Below are 6,000 nucleotides of genomic sequence, written 5' to 3'. Positions count from 1 at the left end.
CTCCATCATCAGTGACTAGATATAGTTCCCAGTACTATATCCTCTGATAGAATTTGAGGCTCAGAGAAGGTGACCCATTTTCCCAGACTCTTACAGCTAATGGCCTGACCAATGTCCAAATTGAGACTGGAATTGTGCTATCCGAGGAGGAGCCGCCAGCCGCAGGTGGCCATTTAAATTTAAATTAATTCAAAGTAAATAGTTAAAAATGCAGTTCCTCAGGATGTACTAGCCACATTCTGTGTGTTCAAATGTCACATGTATTTAAAGGCAACCATATTAGATAACTCAGATTATAGATTTCACAGCTTCATGGCTTTGCTCTCCTAATGTACTCATGTTCTCGTTGGTAGCTCTAGATGCATGGATTTCTTCGCTAGATATGTCCATAGACTCAGCGCTCTCCATTTATCCATTCATTCTCGTCATCCTCCTATTGTGATAGACCCCCCCCATTGCCTTAGGCAATATGAAATGCTGTCTTTGAAGAGCTTAGTGCTTTAAGAGCTAACATTTCCATTGCAGAAGCAAAGAACAGTTCTGAGTCATCTTGGAGGAAACAAAATTATTTCTTACATTTATGATATTAAGAGTTTGCAAAAAGCTTTCATCGGTCATTCTCTCGTCTAAGCTTCAAAATAACCACTAGTATGAGAGCAGCTATCCTTAGACCCATTTTATTTTATTTTATTTTTTGCTTTTTTGATTTTTCCCTTTTATGGCCGCATCCTCGGCATATGGAAGTTCCCAGGCCAGGGGTTGAATCCGAGCTGCAGCTGCCAGCTTACACCATAGCCACGGCAACCCTGGATCCCAACCTCATTTTCAACTTACACCGCAGCTTGCAGCAACCCCAGGTCCTTAACCCACTGAGCGAGGCCAGGGATCAAACCCACCTCCTCATAGACACTATGTCAGGTTCTTAACCCCACTGAGCCACAACAGGAACTCCTTGACCTGTTATAGAGATGAGAAAACTGAACTTCTGCATGTAAAAATAACCAACTGGAACTGGTGTGTCAAAGCCCAGATTAGACAACTCATGTATGCACAGACACAGAGTAAGAATTCAAAGCATGGACACTACCACACGAGGCAGATTTCTGATTTTCCTTGTCACTGTCTAGTCCATGCCTGGTCTGGAAAGACAACATGAAGGAAGCATGATCTCTGCCCTCTCAGAGCTTAAAACTGAAAGTTTAGAGAGTACAAGTCTCATATATATATCAAGAGAAAAAATCTAAGTCAATGACCAACACCCATTGTGGTAATAGTGCAGTTTTGCCCCTGATGCAATCTCATTGCCCAGTCCAATTCTCACCCCATAATAGGCGCTCGATAAGCATTTGTTGAGTAAGTTTTTGTGGGAATGTAATCCATGCTTAGGTCCAGGCAAGGGAGCAAGGCAATGTACATAGCAGTTCAAGACCCTGAAATGTGACTCCATCTCCATCTATTTATGTAGTTGTCAGTTAAAATGTACACTGACTTCTCTCAATGCTTGAACTGTTTTCCCGATAGCAATTTTTATATAAACACATCTTTACCTCAGGAAATTGGCTGGGGCATTAGATTACCAAGAAAGGCTAAGACCATTGTGGGAAACAGCAAAAAGAGTTTGCATTTAAAGTAAAAATAGGAATGGAGGAATGATATAAGAGAATTAGTCAGAGACAGCTAGCTGTTGGACCCCAGATGGGAAAGACTTTTGGAAAATGTTTGGGAAGATAAGGTTGTCGCTTGATTTGGGTGTTTCTGTCACATGACCCAATTGCTAGAGGGTTGGAAAAATTTGGTTTTCTTAAAATATATTGGAAGGCTTCTTGAGTGACTCCCAATATCCTAAAAATATTTTCGAATTAGGGACAAATTTTAGCAAATGCAAACTTTCTAAGGTCCATGTAATAATGATATTGTCAGTGTTTCCTTGGGAGGATCAATTCTGCTTTTGAAAATTCAAGGAAAAAATTAATAATTTAGTAGGTCTATGTTTTATTCATTTTTCACCATCCTAGTAGAAAACGAATGAAGAAGCAAATGTATGAATTATATTGGGGATAGTATGCAATCTAATTCCAATCAGAAATAAAGACGTAATTGTGAGTGGTTGGGCACTGTCATTTCTAACATGTGTCTTTTCAAACTAAGATGTTCATGCTTGGGGTGGAGGGAAGCCTAGAAGAGGAGAGAGCTGACAGCTCCCCCAGGATCTACTAGTCTCCTTAACCACTTGAGTGGTGCTGCCCCCAAGCTGAAATAGTGCAAAGCTTTGAATTAAATATCACTCAACTCCAACATCCACAGGTTCCTCTTCCTCATGCACAGGTCCTGCCTTAAAAAGCAACAGAGGCATGATTTCTTCACAGGAGCACTTACAACTTAAATTAGGGTAAGGCTAATTCCTTAGTAGCCTAATTGTGGATACTGCCATCCTCTCTTCTGTTAATATCTCTAACTGCCTCGTATCAAGTCTCCCTGCCTCCAGCCCATGTTCTCGGCAACTCATCTATCTTGTCCTTTGCGGACTATCTCCTCATGGCTTATAGAATAAAGTACAAACTCTTTAGTCGAACAGGCAATGCCTGGCCCCATCTGACACCAGCCTGCTGCTAAAACCTCATTTCTCGCTTCTCCACTCCAGACACACCTCTCCGCTCATTCCTTTATGAATACATTCATAGCTAGGACTTTCCAAGGTTTTCCTGCGCCACCTCCCCTCCCTGAAATTGGATCTCCAGGTCTCTGCATTTCCTTGGCCTATAGTAAGGTGCAATACTTATTGAATGAATGGATGGATAGATTTCATCCCTGTGCTTCTTCCAAACCCAACTCTTCTATAAATCTTTTACTTTATTGACACGTTTTGCATTTACCTAGCCCTGCTTTGAATCCTAAACCAAGGGTCTTTACCTTTTATTTGGCATTCAGCAATGCTGACGTGTCAATTATGAATTAGCAACTCATTAATTAAATCACTGAGCCTTTGCCAAGTGCCTGTTATGTAGCAGACACTGCACTAGGCACCAGAGATAGAGGCAGATGAGCTTCCTACCCACTGTAAGGATCTTTCCATCCAACGGGGAAACAGAGGAGAATATCACCAACCATCGCCATAAAAGATAACACATAGGAAGTGCCGTGCAATTTCATTGGAAAATCTAGGTAAGGGTGATTTAATAAAGCCCGAGCCACTCAAGAAATATTCCCAAGAAGTGATAGTGTTTAAACTGAGGGATGCTGATTTGGTGTGTCTTTTCTCTTCAAATCTACCTGAATGGGGATTTTGTTTTGACCAGGGTCTCATGCTTAGTAATAATATTCATCCTTTGACTTTTGGGCTGCCTTACCATGATTAAAGAGATTTTTCAGATCTTTATCTCAATTAATTCTTATAAAACTTATCTGACATAGCAGGTCAGGGAGGGAAGACCACAGGACCCAAGAGCAATATGTATTCAATCTCATGGCCAGCATGCATTACCAAGGAAGGTTTTCTGATGCCTACTGGAGACCCTGAAATCCCACTTGACAACTTGAAGAGTTGGTGTTATTTAAGTGGAATTTGGGTTTTCTGGTTTGTCTTTCATGGTACTGAATTGGATCATTCTGGAAAACCCAGGCCTTGTTGTTGGAAGAGAGAATCAATCACCAGGGGCAGATAGAAAGACACTGGGAGAATCCAACTTCAAGGGACATCTAGGGTCTGGGGGTGAGTAAATGATGAAAGCAAGAGAGTGTTTTTCAAGGACATTTTAAGAGAGGTATGTGGCAGGGCTGTTCCCATCCACAGCGGAGAACAGAGGTCATCCCAGGAGTAAGGAAAGAGAAGAAATTTGTGCTCATAAAAAGAGTCCAATTGGAGTTCCCGTCATGGCTCAGGGGTAATGGCCCCAGCTGATATCCATGAGGCCACAGGTTTGATCCCTGGCCTCATTCAGTGGGTTAAGGATCTGGCATTGCCATTAGCTATGGTGTGGGTCACAGACCTGGTTCAGAGCCCGCATTGCTGTGGCTGCGGCCTAGGCCAGTGGCTACAGCTCTGATTTGACCCCTAGCCTGGGAATCTCCATATGCCACAAGTGTTGCTCAAAAAGATAAAAAAAAAAAAAAAGGAGTCCAATATAAAATTCATAAGTTTAAAAATGAATGTTCAATGATGCTGAGGTTTGTTTGTTTGTTTGTTTGTTTTACTTTTTGTTTGTTTGTTTTGGCCACCCTATGGCATAAGCATATGGAGTTCCTGGGCCAGGGATCAGATCCCATCCACAGTTGTGACCTGTGGCATCCTAGTGCTCCGGAGAGGCCACTGATCTCATTTCACCACAGCGGGAACTTCTAAGTGATGCTGAGTTTTTTTTGCTAGGGGTCCAATCAGAGCAACGGCTGCCAGCCTATACCACAGCCACAGCAATATCAGATCCGAGCCGCGTCTGAGATCTACACCACAGCTCCTGGCAATGCCAGATCCTTAATCCACTGAGCAAGGCTAGGGATCGAACCTGCAACCTCATGGTTCCTAGTCAGATTCATTTCTGCTGCACCAAGAAGGGAACTCCCGATGCTGAGTTTTAATGCAGCTCTCTTGCCAAAAGAGCTTCATCCACTAAATACCAGGTGACTCCTCCTTCACTTCTGCCAGCAGAGTTTTCCTTGTCTTCAAGAAAGGGCTGTATAAATATGGCAGAAATATGTTCCTGGATTGTAAAAGAAAAAAATATTCAGCTCTAAGATGCAACATCTTGAAAGTTTATAATTCAAACACTTTTCTTGGGCTCAGTATCTAATCCTTGAAGCCACTGGGCGAAACTCAAAGATTACATGGTAACTTGACTAATAATTTAAGAGCTGCCAAAAGAGAAAATATAGTCAATCTTTCTCCTAAGAAAAGATCCATGAATCCTAAGCCTAAAGGCTCCAGTCTTTAAGGTGCAAATGTAGAAGCCCTGGGCAGAAACTACCCAAACTCCTTTGAAACGAAAATAAACCTGATATGTCAAAGGCACAAAGATTTGTAACCATCATTCACTCATGTAAGGTCCCAGGATACTCATGAATCCAGGATGGTTCAGACCAGGGTTTTCAATATTGAGTGGGACAACTTTCTTCAACAGAGACCCATGAAAATGTTGGAAACATTACCTTTCTTCACGTTGCTGTTGATTTGTTTCTACCCGAGAGACTATTAAAAACACACAAAGCTTTTGGCTTTTAAAATATGAGACCTATTCGTCCTAGTAGCTTTGTTTTCCTGCGAAGTGTGTTCTGGTCTTAGGTTGCAAAGGAGTGAGACCTCCTGCCAAGGCATGGGCATGTATGGTAAAATGGATGCATTAGCTAATCCATGGGAGTTTGTTACTCTTTTATAAAATGTGTTTTTTAACCCGTGTCTCGAGGAGGATGGGTTAGAGCAGACTGTAGGGATTAAGAGCCTGGAGTTGAGGATAGGCAGATCTGGAGTTGAGTCTGGCCAATCTGATCACTATCTTCATGACCTTAGGCAAGTTTCTTTGACCTATGTAGGATTTGCTTTCTTTGTCTATAAAAATGATGATAACACAACCTACCACATGGGATTATTAGGAGGATTAAATGGGATGATGCATATAAAACCCTTAGGAGGGTATCTGGCAAATCATCAGCACTCAATACACAGTAGGTGTTATTTTTGCATTTGCTGATATTTTTTTCTTTTGAATTAAAGTGAGCTGATTTACCATGTTGTGTTAATTTCTGTTTTACAGCAAAGTGAGATATATATATATATATATTCAGTTATAAATACATTCTTCTTCATATTCTTTTCCATTATGTTTTATCATAGGTTATCGAATATAGTTCCTTGTACTACCTTTTTATTTATCCATTTTATATATATTCGCTTACATCTGCTAACCCCAATCCCACTCTACCCCTCCCCCAATCCTTTTCCCCTTGGCAACCACAAATCTATTCTCTATGTCCATGAATCTGTTTCTGTTTTGTAGATAGGCTCCTGCGTCA

Source organism: Phacochoerus africanus, chromosome 5, assembly GCF_016906955.1.
Source record: "Phacochoerus africanus isolate WHEZ1 chromosome 5, ROS_Pafr_v1, whole genome shotgun sequence".
NCBI classification, from domain to species: Eukaryota; Metazoa; Chordata; class Mammalia; order Artiodactyla; family Suidae; genus Phacochoerus; species Phacochoerus africanus.
This window is presented reverse-complemented; position numbering follows the sequence as displayed.